This window comes from Phalangium opilio, unplaced genomic scaffold (genome assembly GCF_054372755.1).
Source record: "Phalangium opilio isolate 3A_F unplaced genomic scaffold, DU_Popi_V2 ptg000082l_1, whole genome shotgun sequence".
Taxonomy (NCBI): domain Eukaryota; kingdom Metazoa; phylum Arthropoda; class Arachnida; order Opiliones; family Phalangiidae; genus Phalangium; species Phalangium opilio.
The window spans coordinates 8,695,448-8,710,419 of record NW_028324189.1 but is presented as its reverse complement, the minus strand read 5'-3'; the positions used below and the strand labels follow the sequence as shown (position 1 = coordinate 8,710,419).

Sequence of the window (14,972 nt, the reverse complement as noted above, 5' to 3'; positions counted from 1 at the left end):
ATTTTATAGTTTTAATAATTTAGCTTCGGTTTAATATACTTCCAAAAGTTTTCATTATTAATTAGCCTAATGAATTAGGAGTGGATATATCGTATATTTGTTCCTATTATCCTTGAGTAATTAAGTTTAATATTAACGTAGGGGTTTGCTAAATGAATTAAAAGACTAAAATGAATTTCTCTGCTAATTGTCGAACGACGCTTTGTGTGGCCTCTTTTAATTAATACAAAGTTTCCATCTAATTTAATACTTTTTATCTAATATATAATTAATCGTGAGATAGTTAATTTGATCAGAGAGATATGTTTTGATAATGGATATTACGTTTTCGTTGTTGCTCTAGGCCTTAGGCTATGTTAATATTTAATTATTGTGGAAAAACATGGAAGCCACGCGCTTAGAGATATGGGGGGAGGGGGCTTGTATATCATATCCCTTTTTTGACGTCATTATGACCCCGCCCACTTCTTAAAGTATCATGCTTACGCTCTAATTGTTGCTCCTCGCCACCTTTGATTGTGACGCAAACTTACCTTAATATTTATTTATTTATTTACCTGGTTAAACCTCAATTATTGCTTTGGCAATCAACTCGTGGCTACGTGACGTAACCTGGTGTAATCAATCCATAGTTTAAAAATGTAAGTGAAATAAGTTTCATTGCAAATATTTGTTTTTGAATTTTTAATCACGCTGCTCGCCATAAATTTATCCGTCGAATCATCACGTGACCAAATTTGTCCAATCATAATAACGTTACTGAAAGGAAAGTGACGTTCCCAATTAGATACGTAATTGATTGATTGCTCCTGAATTATTTCGGCTTAGAAATTGCTTTTCAAAGTTGCAGACGTGACAATTGACGTCTGTGTTTACCCATCAAAAGAAGCTATAGGTGTTTGTGAAAGGTTATTTGCCAAGTCAACTTTTGACACGACTCTCTCTCTCTCTTTCGCAAAGTTTCTTTCATATCTTGCCCTGGAATAATAGCCCCATTGGTGCAAATTCCTACTAGGTTTCTTATGGCTTTTCTTGCCTAGTTTTATCCGTAAATTGCGCGAGGAACTCCTGAAGCTACGAATCGATCGAAGAAAGCTAAATATCGATTGAATTCGTTTTCTTCTTCTTCTTCTTCCCTTCCTCTTTTACCGATATCTTAAGGACACAAAGAAAAAATGGGTGTTCTTGTAAAATGGGGTATAAATAGTCGTAACCAATCAGAGCCCTTTGTTTCATCACGCGCCAGGAAAAGATTGCCGCTAATTGCCTACTTAGGTAATTTATTTACATATTGCGCTGATTGTCTATTAATTGATATTGAATAATAATTCATTCATATTACTAAGAATGTAGAGACGCTAAGATTATAGTATGTGTTCCTGGGTGTTTGAACAAGAATTAGCAGACGAACTTTAGCTGCAAACTTTACGTATTCTAATGGCCTACTTTGGCCTACATAGCCAGCTAGAAACGGTTGACCAAAAGAGTCGTAGAAAACGTTAGCAGATATGAATGTGAAAATACAAACTGTACTGAATAGAGGGGATTTTTTTGTTGTAGTATATTGTTACAAAACTAGAAACTCTCTCTCTCTCCTCCGGCTTACCCCAAACCAACAGCTGAGCATTAAACCAACTGGAATCGATCACGTGACCAAAAATGGGGGGGCAGAGAGGAAAGTTCTATTCTCTCTTTTGTTGGGGTTCCATATGACCCTGAGGGCCCAACGAAGGTAGGGACTGTCGCGTGTAAGAACCCCGAGGGACCGAGAGCCTTTCTATTTCGCTTTGATTTAGAGATGTCCCCTTGTCCCTAACCTCGATTTTAGGACAGATATTGTGCTTCATCGATTCATGGTAGCTATATCAATATATCCAAGCCACCTGTGACTCTCTCTCTCTTGATAGGGTTATATAGTCCTAGTGGTTTTAACCAATTTTTATAAAACTTTCTTTTTGCTCTTTAGTTTCGTCAAGAAGCGATATCTAGTTTATTAGGGAGAAGGTATTAAATGCCTAAGTATTCGCGCGCCATAGTCCCAATCCCCCTTTCAAAATACAAGGGGGGGACGTAAAAGGAGGCTGGGCTATTTCGCCTCTCCTCAGTCTGAAAAAACGTAATTTTCGTCATTCGCGTCGCGCTGACGACAGACGTGCGTTTTCAAGAACCAATGAGATGCTGGTTGTAGTTTAGAGGCGGGGATTAGCTCCGGACCTACGTTTGGACTGGAGATAAAGTTGGAAATGTGGCGAATTTATATCTTCTCCCTAATAAACTAATAACCACTTCTTGGTTTCGTTACGTTTGGGAGAATTTTGATTTAAATATTTTTACACTAAAGTTTTTTGACGCGAAAATTTTTCTTACGCTGGAATGAATTTTAGAAGAGGCCAAATTCGAAATAGATTTGATGTCCATGGAGAAATTGGTTCTCTGTTATTTTTCTGTAATGGAAAAGGAGCAGCGTAGGGATGAGGATATGGAGATGGGAGAGTTGTGTCTCTTTTGACTATTCATAATTTAGGTCGTGGTTGGGTAGGGTAAGGCTTAACGTCGTCTGTCTAACGGAATATGTATATATAATGTATCGAAACTGTCGTTTTTGACATTCTTATTATTCTAGGACGCCTTTGACATACCACCCTCTTCATTCTTTTTATTTTTTTAGGAATAATATTTCTCTTTTTTTTTGGTATGAATTAATTTAATTCTCCTAAGAGTACTTAACCGAAATACCGAATTGTAAGTTATTATGATTAGATGATTAGAGAATTTTTTAATTAAAAGGTTAAATTAAATTGGTGAATTTTGATAACTTAGTTCATCTGCTCCTGGTTTATTATTATTATGGTTTTACTTCAATATTCATGATATTTTTTTATTATATTCATGGTTTTTATCTTAGAGGAAAAAATGCGTATATATTTTCCTCCTAAGAAAAAATCGTTTTATCCTTTTCAAAGGCGCCGTGCAAACTTCTAGATATGAAAATTTCACGCGATAAATGCTATTTAAGGCTGGGCTATTTATAAATTTTACCATCAAATAAAGTTAGACCCGTTTCAGTGCCCCTTTAAACTTTGGAACGAACTTTAACATTTTTCTATGGAAGCTAGCTAAGTTTTTCCACTCTCCTATTCAATCCATATTGAGTAAACTGTAAAGTTTTAAGCCTTTGGCTATAGTTATAGATTGAAGAGGAACAGAACGGAATACGTAAGAGGGCCAAGGCTTAGGAAAAGGGGACCCGTGGGGCGATAAGGGGGGGAGGGCTTCTTCCTTCATCTTTGTTGAGAAGTCGATCGCTTCGTTAACGTCTTTCCGTTCTATAATTTGGTCTTCTCCCACCAGGGGGTTCGTTTTAGTTCAACCCCCCACCCTGGCACCCCCCGCTGTTCCATATTGATCTTAGAGCTACTCTTCGTCCTTATCCACCTGTTGGAGAAGAGAAACCTACTCTACCTACCTCGTGGGTCGATACTAGCTTGAACGGTGCCATAAAGAGGCCGGACACAATCTTAAAATTTGGATGATTTTTTTTTTCTCTTTGGTTAGAAAATCCCTTCTTAAGAATGGTCTGAAAACTTTAATGGACTCAACCCTTTTGATCTTCTTTATGATTTATTTTTTTCTGAGAAGTTCCAAGAAATAAGAATTAATTTTACAATAAATTCCTTGAAGTTAATCAGCCATACTCCTGCCTGAAGAGTGATGTTCTTTAACTTCTACCAAGAAGTGATATGTAGTTTATTAGGGTGAAGTTATGCCTAAGTATTCGCGCGCCATAGTCCCAGTCCCCCTTTCAAAATACAAGGGGGGACGTAAAAGGAGGCCGCGCTATTTCGCCTCTCCTCAGTCGGAAAATACGTAATTTTCGTCATTCGCGTCGCGCTGACGTGACTTTTCAAGAACCAATAAGATGCTGGTTGTAATTTAGAGGCGGGGATCAACTCCGGACCTACGTTTGGACCGGAGATAAAGCTAGAAATGTGGCGAATTTATACCTTCTCCCTAATAAACTAGATATCGCTTCTTGCTTCTGCGAGTAGGGAAATGAGACAGTTTCTAGCCTTTAATTTTACCGAAAAGATAATGTCCGTTACCTCGAGATGGTAACGTACCCTCATATACTTCCTATAAAAGTGCACATCTATTGGAGACTCCGGGATAGGAAGCGGGTCTATTTTTCTTTTATAACCAAAGGTGGTGGTTCCATTAACGACATTTTTACAACCACCCCATTCCTAGATGGACTAGATATATATCAATATGAAGTGAACCAATCAGGATGCGGGTCGAAGATTACGTCACTGCATCTTCATGTTTTACGTAATAATGGAAAGTCAATAGTTTGGAACATTTTCCCCAACACTCATTTAGCTGTCCTGGTTGGTGAAAATAGGCCTAATATTCAGCAACTTAATTTATGGGCTAAATTTTGGTAGTCGGTCGGTCGTTAAACGAGAAATACTCGGACGTAGCTGTAATAGAGAAAGTTTTGGTAAATTAGAGAGGTTAAGAAATTTCGCGCCCTAGACCTCTGGCATTTCAGAAAAATTGGAAAATTTGAAAGATTTTTCGTGTACTTCGCTACACGATTTCTGAACGCTGTTTTTGGTCCATTTCTTAAACTCTCTATTATGTCTTCTCTTGAACATCATTTCACCCATAGTTTGCAATAGACGTAAGGGCATTCCCAATCTATCTTCCCCGAATAAGTTTCAGCTATTTTCCCATTGAATACTTGCAAACAATGAGACGAACTTTTGGTCTATTGCAGGGTTTTATATTTTCCGGTGGGTCCCTTCGTTTATTTCAACTTCCGTTTTTTTTTTTTTTTTGGACACGACTCTAGCTAGCTCTTTTGTCAATTGTCGCTGTTTGATTTTATATGTATTTATTTTTTTTTCTCTCTCTTTTTTTTTATTTTAGTTTTTTGGGTCCTCGTTTCGAAAGCACTAAACAGATTGAAAAGCCCTTTAGCTTGATGAAAGATGGCGTCTTTAGTTTAGCAAAAAAAAAATTAAAAAGAAAGCTTCAATCTTCAAAATTACTTGTTTAGAAAAGACGAAATCTCGGATAGACATACTATATATATAGGAAGATTTGGATGGAGTATCTTTAGCTAATATCGAGGGACTAATCACTCCGATTGTGGGTTACGTGTAATCATTTTAGAACTGTCAAAGGTACGTAGGGCTTTTGAAGGTAATCACTTTAGTATAGTTAAAAGTACAGACTACAGAGTGTATAATATAAAGGATTTTGGATGAGTTTAAGATTTTCATTGAAGTCTGGCTTCCTTATTTGAGAGGCGAAACTTGGTGCGATTTCTGAATGAAATGTATATTTTATCTTAAGGTCAAATGTCATGAAACTTGCAGTTATTACTCAATGATACTTCTAGTTCATCGTGATACCATTGGGACCCTGTTGAAAAGTAATGTTATGTACATTTTCCACCATATATTTAACTTCTCAGAAATATTTGCTAAAATGGGAATTCTCTAAAATTCTCTGAAGGGAGTTAAATTTGCAGATTTTCCCAATTTTTCCCTTCTAAGTCTTGATGCCCTTTTTGTTGGTTGTACTTGGTATTTCACAACTGTTAACGCTTGGGGTCGTCGTAGTTTGTACTGGGTCGCAATCAAGAATTCAAAGCAGTGACGTAAACGAATTGTCGATATACGTGACTAGACTAAAAGGTGCGCGCGGTGCCGTTCTGATTCCCGAAAAACCTCAATCCCATCATCCTTCGCGAGCGACAGTACACGGGTCGTTAGGCCCCTTCTAAACAAACGGATTAGGCTTAGCTGAACTTATTTTCTCTCTCTATATATAAAGAACACCAATTTTTTAAGAAATATATATAAAAATAAGGGATAGATTTAATTTTAGAAGTAGGAATGGAGAACGAACGGTTTGTATTTACTTCAGTCCGACTCATAGCCCAGTAAAGAGCCCCTCCCTCCAACACGTAATAACGAAAAGTTTAAATTATCTTATTGACTGACTTAAACTACGCTTTGATGACGTTGCTGACGGGGACGGCGAAAAATAGTGACGTAATTCCTTTTTACCTCTGTCACTAAGACCAGCCTCTTCTTTCATACCCCTCCGTCCCGTGGAAGGGGGTCCGGGACTTTGTCGCGCGCCCAGATTACTCTGTTCTCCATTCCTACTTCTAAAATTAAATCTATCCCTGATAAAATTAAATTCACGAATTACCAATAAAATTCTTATGGAATTTATTAACTTTTGGATAGAAATTTGTAATTTGAAATTGTTGTAAAAGTACCCTGGGGCTTAGAATTTTCTAGTTTCTTAGTTAGAATTTATTTTCTCGATAGATTCCTTGACAAATTAATGTTTTCCGAGTGTCAAGTTAATAAGAAAAAGCTGAGGTTAAGAAAAAAAATAATCCACCAGTAAGTTTAAAATTAATTTCCCCAGACAGTTTGGTCGCGTGGGACGCGTGCTCTCTTTCTCGTAATTAACCTGCCGATCACGCTGAGGCTTTGGGTTATACTAAAATCCGCCTTTAAATGATTAATACGCTTAAAGGCTTGAACTACAGCCTATATAGTTACACATTTTTTCACTGTGCCAGCCTTTCCACAAAGTTACTTCGTAAACCGCGAACACTCTTAAGGGAAGCCAAAGGGAAATGAATAGATCTGGCTCGAGGTGTCCGTTTAATTAAAAGTAATATACCTGAAGGAAAGATTGAGTTTATATCGAAGTAGAGGTCTAATACTTTATCTACACTACATCAATTTGGGTGGAACCGAGGTCGATTCTGTTGGAAAGAATATCCGACTTAAACAAGTTTGACAAAATTAGATGGTCTTCACTCCTCGGGCTTATAGAACCTAGGTCTATTCTCCTCCTCCTGAGGGATGGATAGGTCTATATTGAAATATCACCGGAACCCATATAAGATTCGAGAACATTCAAAGATTAAATGGTGTTTATAGTACAGCAATCCCGGTTAATTAACAATTTTAACAGGGTCAGGGAAAACCTGGAAAAGGCAGGGAATTTAAAAATGGGGAAAAGTCAGGGAATTTGATTTTAGTGGGTAAAATTTCTGGGGATAAGTCTTTATTGAAAGAGTAATGAAAGTTTCTCCCGAGCGGTTTCTCCTCATCCTCTCTTAACACAGAAAACTCTAGAGCAATCCTTAAAAATGTCTAGAAATCTCTAAGACTGTTATTTATAGTTAAAATGTTTCTAAATCATTTTGGTGAAACAAATACATTGGAAAACTTTAATGTAGAGAGTGGATTTAATTATAAGCACTTAAAACGTGCTGTAAACATTTACACTTTAGGGAAAAATCTCAGAAAAAAGGTCAGGGAAAACATGCAAAACTCAGGGAATTCCGTGGCAACCCAGTGTTAAGCTCAGGAAATCCTATAAGAACTTTATTCATACGTTCTCGGTTGTTAAATGAGTTCTTGACTCGATGGAAGTAGATAATTAGAAGTGTAGAAGACCAACTGCGCCAATTACTAGAACTAACTAAAATTAATCCAAGTACTCTTTGAACTTACTCCAACTTCCGTTAATGAACGTTGGATTATAGAGACTTGGAGAAGAAGAAAAAACGTATCTGGATGTGAGACTCCCGGCCCAACAAATTAGGTCCTACAGTTTCTCGTGTCTAAGAGGGCCATATACGCTTAACTGAAAGGCCACTAGGGGATCATCGTTCTCGGCGGGGATAGACTTTTGGGATTTTTCCTGTAGCTTCTTAGCTTCTTAGATGAGAAAGGATGTTCGGTCGGATCGTGCATGGATGTTGGGGGTTCAGCCCCATTCCACCCTTATTACACGCTTCGTCTCCTATAGGTCGAACACTTTGCCCAGATCCGACGAAAAGAAATTAATTGGAAGGCATCGGGAGTCGAGTCTAGAATGTTTGTTTTTATTTTTAGAATGTTGAAAACCCTTGGTTGGCGTATTAGAACATATGGGGGAGTAACTTTATGGCGTCAAGTCTTAAATTAATTGTCATCCTCACAGGATTTTGTTCCAAAAAGGGTAATGGTAATTATGGGAGTAAAGTACATGAGTGGGATGGTTCTATGGGAAATCATCAATTTTGAGTCGAAAATGTAACTTCTATGGGAAATCATCAATTTTGAGTCGAAAATGTAACTTCTAAGGCCGATTTTGTCCTAATACGTTACATCTATGGACGATTTTGTCCTAATACGTTACATCTATGGACGATTTTGTCCTAATACGTTACATCTATGGACGATTTTGTCCTAATACGTTACATCTATGGACGATTTTGTCCTAATACGTTACATCTATGGACGATTTTGTCCTAATACGTTACATCTATGGACGATTTTGTCCTAATACGTTACATCTATGGACGATTTTGTCCTAATACGTTACATCTATGGACGATTTTGTCCTAATACGTTACATCTATGGCCGATTTTGTCCTAATACGTTACATCTATGGACGATTTTGTCCTAATACGTTACATCTATGGCCGATTTTGTCCTAATACGTTACATCTATGGCCGATTTTGTCCTAATATGTAATTTCTATGACTGATTTGTCCTAAAATGTAATTTCTATGACCGATTTTGTCCTAAAATGTAACTTCTATGACCAATTTTGTCATCCTCCTCTAAATACGATTGGATTAAATGTAGATGGACGTGGGACATTCTTGTTTGAGTGTCAACTTTAGTTTTATTTATTTCTGATTTGCATCTAAGGCGGATTGAAGCTTATAGCTGAGCTAAATCTTTCGTATATAAGATAGGCATGGAGGCGTTCAAGCGGATCGCTCCCTGAAGATTCGAACCCCTTTATACTTGAATCATGGTCAAAAGAAGACAACTTCTTTTTTTTAGGTGGGTTTAAAAAAAACGGATTTTAGTTTAAGGGATAATCGAAATACACCTACTACTATTACAACTACCACCACCACTATAGTGTTTGAGCGTCTTTCTAAGTACTATAACGATACTATAGCCATGGCCTGAACCCGTTGATATCATCCGCAAGTTGGAGGAAAGTTCTTCCCCGCTATGGTTTAGGCAAGTTTGTGAGGAAAGAGTTAGGCCTTAGTTGAAAGAAATTGGTTGGTAGAGCGGAACCCTTGTCGATGTAGGACGGTGAATGCACTGGGGATGCAGTGAAACTGGTGCGGTATAAGAACCAGAGAGAGAGATGGTAATGAAAAGAAAACGAAGCTACAGTAGAGACGTCTTGGAAAGAGCTATAGTGGAAAGACCATGAAGGCCCAGAAGGTCCCTCGCTCTCTCCTCTTTTCGGATGATGAATCGCGTGGGCCCATCTAATGAAATTCTGCTCTCCAAATCATTTCTTTCCGCTCTCCCGGTAGAGCTATAATGGCCTAAATGCGTTTCCTTACCCACTGCCTCGCCTATACTATAGTTAGGCCTCGCTCAAGGTTAGGCTTAGCTAGTTTTGGGAGCCTTTAAGAGATGTATTCCCAAGATCCCGCGAGAAAACCCAAGCGCGAGCTCGCTTTAGCTGCGTATACACACGCCTGAATCCGTACCATAACCCCCTGAAAGTTATATTACAATCTCGCTTTAGTTTGACCAGAAGTAAGATAAGGGACTAGAAGTATCGCGGTAACCAAATTCTTCACTTGGCGAAAGTGAATATTCTTGATAACCCACCAACGGTTGGCCCTCTGGTAGCGGTTTCTGAATTTTCCCTCCAAAACGTGAGACGCTCGTGGCGGTAGACGGCCGAACTAGATTCAAGCACCCGCGTCCGTGTTCCGCGGCTTTAGGTTTAGGAAACTCGACCAATTTTTCTCTCTAGTGTAGGCGCGATGGAAGCGGCATAAAATCCTCAAATTTGTTCACTTGCTAGAGGACTTTACTTCTAGTCTCTTATCTTACTTCTGGTTTGGCCCATGATTCGAGTCCTGATAATGCAGACAGGGGTCAATGCTGCATTACATGTACCGTGGAATTGTTGACCTTATTTTTCTTCGTACCATTTTCATGGGATGTTGAATGTTCTTCTTGTGGTAGCACCATCTTCTGTGTTCGCGAGTTCTAAACCGAAACGCTTATTAGTTGGATATATTTCTAGCGATATTACTTGATCTTGTTTTGTCCGTTATTTCTAGTCGTAGGGTGTTGGGAGGGGGTTGTAGATAGAAAATAGAACAAGAGTCAAAGGTCAAACTCCTCGCAGACTAGAAGAAAAATTATTCTCATATCAGACATGATAGAATGTATCTATTGGAAACATGGTGGCAACCAAAAAATGTCCTCAAAGAATGTTTAGGTAAAATAATGCTAAAATGTTTGTAAAAATCATCATCTATTCACTGGTCGAAATTACTTTGAATCCTCGAAAGTTTTATCGAAAATTCTCTCTTATATTTTATCTTATTTATTTATTACGTAACTTATTTACTGTAAAGCGCAAAACGGTTGGTAATAAGATTAGGCCGGTATACAAAGACGACTGGAAAAGCTAAATTAATAAGAGTAGCAACTCCGAAATAAATAAAACCAGAGGCTACTTAAGGGGAAGCGGAATATTAGATAAACAACAGAGTGAATTTCTCTTTTCCTGTCTCTCTCTCTCACTCTCTCTCTCTCTCTCTCGCTCTTTACGGAGAAAACCTAGGAGCTAGAAGGGAAAAATAGAGAATAGAAATGGGAAAAATGGAGTTGCGCGAGTCTGGTATGGGTGTAGGAAAAGTGGGAAAACTTGAATAATTTCCGTTAAGCCTTTGCTAGGAGCGCGAGACCGAGGCTTAATGTTTGTTCAGAGGATTGTAGTGTATGTTTGTGAAGAGTTAACTAGGTGAAAAGCCCGCCCTTTTACTGTTTTAGCGGGGAACAAGAATATGGCTTCGACGGAATTTGGCGGGAAATGTTAGCTATAGGGTACTCGACATATTTACAGATTTCCTTATTCCGTTAAATCCCCCCTTTCACCCTTTTTATCTTAGCTAGCTAACTTCCAAATCTAGAAAAAGAGATTAAATTAGTTAAATTAATAGCCGTAAAATACATCCTGTTCAGAAGTTTTTAGGTCAAATTAGGTTGTTTTGAACAGCGTTTACTGACTTTGTTTAAGCAGGGATGGATTTAATTTTGGAAGTAGGAATGGAGAACGGTTAGTGTTTACTTCAGTCCGACTCATAGCCCAGTATAAAGCCCCTCCCTCCAACACGTAACGAAAAATTTAAATCATCTTATTGGCTCACTTAAATTACGTTTTCATGATGTTGCTGACGTGGACGGCTAAAAATAGTGACGTAATTCGTAATTCGTTTTTACCTCTGTCGCTATGGCCCGCCTCTTCTTTCCTACCCCCCCCCCGTCCCGGGGAAGGGGGTCCGGGACTTTGACGCGAGCCCAGATTACTCTGTTCTCCATTCCTACTTCTAATATCCCTGGTTTAAGGGTATCAAGTAAAATTTAAGATGTAATGTTGATTTCAATATTTCGTTGAGTAATCCCTGAAATTTTCACGGCCTTTGATCTTGAATTAAGAAAGATACCTTCAATTGAAAATCCTTTAAAATATTGTAAAGTTCCAATAGTATGGTATATTATTTAAATGGTTAAAATTAAAGATACCAAGTTGATTTCGATGTTTCATAGAGGAACCCCTGAAATTTTCACGACCTTTGACCCTGAAATAATATAGATACTATCAATTAAAAGTATGTTTTCCTAGCTTCAAGTACAAGGAGTAAAGAAATACAAGGAGTAAAGAAATTCCATTTATTAATTATACAAAAGCTACAAGTGTCATAAACATATCGCTCTTAAAATATGGATTTTTTCTTTGAGTCCTCCCACTGACGGTGACAGTCACTCTTAGCTGGCATATAAATTCCGACACCGTTGTCAAGAAGCGAGAAGTTTTCACGCACCGACGACAATAAATATCTTGGGTTAGGATATATATCGATTTCAGATATTGAATTCGCCAAATAGTTAAAAGCCCTTACATTTAAAAAGGAAAACATCGGACCGCAGTCCAACACCTAATTAGACCTGTTTTATAATAACATCGTTGAAATTTGTACTAAGCTTCGGTATAAGTAATCTTTATTAAAATTGAGTACAACTGGAAAGCCCACCGACGATTTAGCAGAGACGTTCTATTAAATATGTCTATATAGAAAACTATTTTGTTCAGGGGTAGGGTTTGAAAGTAATGTCTAGTTAATATGTCCAAATTGTATTGAAAATGCTTTAATAACGTCAATATAAGAGGCAACGCGTTGGAACGGGGATTCTTGAATTGAATGAATATATTGGAAAGAAGCGGAAGCGGCTGGAGAAAAATCGAATATGGCAATAAACGACAAATGTTTTTCGCACGACGCGTGGATGGCATCCTTATCATAACAAAGGCCCACGATCGAGCTATCCCACCAATAATTTCCCCAATAACTCCATAAGCCATCCATACATACCCCAGTCTTTTGAATGATAATTTTATTATGAGTCAAGGAATTTAAATGGTTTAGAAGAATTTTTCCGGTTTAGAATAAAGTCAAGAATATCTTGAATTTAGTCACAAGCAATAAGAAAATAATAGGGTTATATTTGAAGTAATGAACTTTGACCCATGACACTGGGTACCATCTATATTTCTGTACGTTTGGTTTTTCGTGGTGTAATGGGGCGTCATAAATTGAAAAAAAATAGTTAATTAAATTAAACAATGGGGAATAAAATTTAAAAGTAGTAAATAAAATTAAAAAATAGTGAATTAAATTTTAAAAATAGGGAATAAAATTTTAAAAATAGGGAATAAATTTTTAAAAATAGGGAATAAATTTTTAAAAATAGGGAATAAATTTTTTAAAATAGGGAATAAATTTTTAAAAATAGGGAATAAAATTTAAAAAATAGTAAATAAAATTAAAACAATAGGGAATAAAAGTTTAAAAATAGTTAATTAAATTAAAATATTGTGAATAAAATTAAAAAATGATAAATAAAATTAAAAAATAGGGAATAAAATAAAAAAATGGTAAATAAAATAAAAAAATGGTAAATAAAATTAAAAAATAGTGAATAAAATGAAACAAAAGCCTTACTAGTTTGATGCAATTAAAAATACCGTTAACATAAGCATCGTCTATACCTAACAAACATATTGAAAGCGACAATATTTTGAAATTTAAATACAGCTGTCCATAACCAGCCAGGGCATTCATTTTTTAACGTCGGTGGTTAGTTTGAATAGGCTAAAATTCAGCGTGTAAGCCCGGTAGAAAAGTATCGAATATACGAAGGAGCCCCGCGTAATAACGGGAGAAAACGGGTCCGGGGGTCCTTGGCCCCCAAAGCTTATGCATGCACCGTTAGTTAATGCGTAGGCAACAGGTGGGAAGAAGGCAAAAATTGCGCCCGTGCCCGGCCCCGATTGCGAACCGACCGGGCGCGTGCCAAACAGCTGCTCCATATAATTCTAATCAAAGCCTACACGGTTCACGCTTTACTATCTACTGCCAAGATTAAGCCTGAAAACCGTACGGAAATATGGTAATTATCAATGTAACTTCATATCGGTGTTTGAAGGGCGGCTTTTGATCTAAATCTATTAATTTCTGATACTGCGCCGCTAGTCCGCTCGCTCGCTCTCGAGTTTAGGCCTAAATTCTATAATAATACAATGAGTCAGAGTATACGTTGGTTACCAGCTGCCAAATACTACAATATCTGTCTGAATCACTTTTTTTTACCGCGATGAATTATGGGCCGTTTTCAATTTTGAAGGGATAGTAACGTCTCAAACCTATCGTGTTTGGTTTAGGTGCTACTACCTCTTTAAATTGCGCGGTATTGTCATACAGTGTTGTTCCAATTATATATATTAATATTTGCACCATCGTTAATGGCATTTAAAGAGCTAGTTGCGCGTACAAATGAATTTTTTTTAACTTTAGTTGATATAAGCCTATATGTATTTGGTTTTGTTGGATTATGGACAATTAGGACTATTGCACCTGCAAGACATATTCCCCCATCTTTTAAATTTCCAGAACTCTGACGTTCCATCATTGGTCTACATTCATTTGAATTTTCCGGTTCTCTCAGATGTTATTTGCCAATTAATCTAAGGGGAAACGCTTATTTCAAAGCATCTAGAACACAGTCAAGTGACGTCGTAATTACAATATGGAATTAGAGGGCCAAATTTTGATAAATAATGCAAACCTTACTTACGTAACACGCAACCCTTCCCCCCTTCCTCTCGTAAGGACCTTTCCTCTCGAGCTGTTTCTCTATTTGCTACGAGGGGATACTCACTATGAAACCGTATTTATTAATTTTTCAATTAATGTATGTTTTTTATTTTTTTAGCTTTCTTCAAAATTATATAATTGCCATACGTTTAGGCAGGGATGGAATATTACCTTTGATTTAGCGAGTGAATGCCCCCTCGGATTACGCTAGCATTCTCTCACGAGCAAGTTCACGAGCAAAGCGACCCCTTTAGCCGTAATTGTAGTTGTAGCTTGTAGAGTCGAATCTCGTCCAATTAGGAATAAGGAATTAACCCGAAAGCTAGCTGATGATACGTTAGATTAGGTCCTAACTTGATTAGTTCCCGTTTCTCTAATTCCACTTTCGGTTCAGATTCGTGGAAGATGAGTGAACATGGATATGCTCCCAACACCGATAACGAGTCTGCTGGCTAGTTGCGTAATCTCTGCCTACAGATTTACTTGATGCGTCATCCGGAGTTTGCTCTCTTAAGCAGCTAGAGAAACACGACCAAAAAACTTTATTGAATTCTTTTGTTATCAAGTCGATTTTTCTGTTGGACTTTGAACTTATATAGGCCTAGGCCCTAGAGATTTAATCGTGAATTTAAAAACGTCGAAAGTCAATTAGAAATTGTTACCATTTCAGGAGGAAACTTTGTTAAGCCTAAAATTCACATTATTATTCCACCCAAATTAGGATTAAG

The 14,972-nt window shown here is 37.4% G+C and overlaps 1 long non-coding RNA gene across 2 annotated transcripts in view; it reads left to right on the top strand.

The window, feature by feature from the left end:
* LOC149651432 (uncharacterized) overlaps positions 1-14,972 on the top strand; it is a 260,536-nt gene that overhangs the window by 179,338 nt on the left and 66,226 nt on the right. The window lies entirely within an intron of this gene.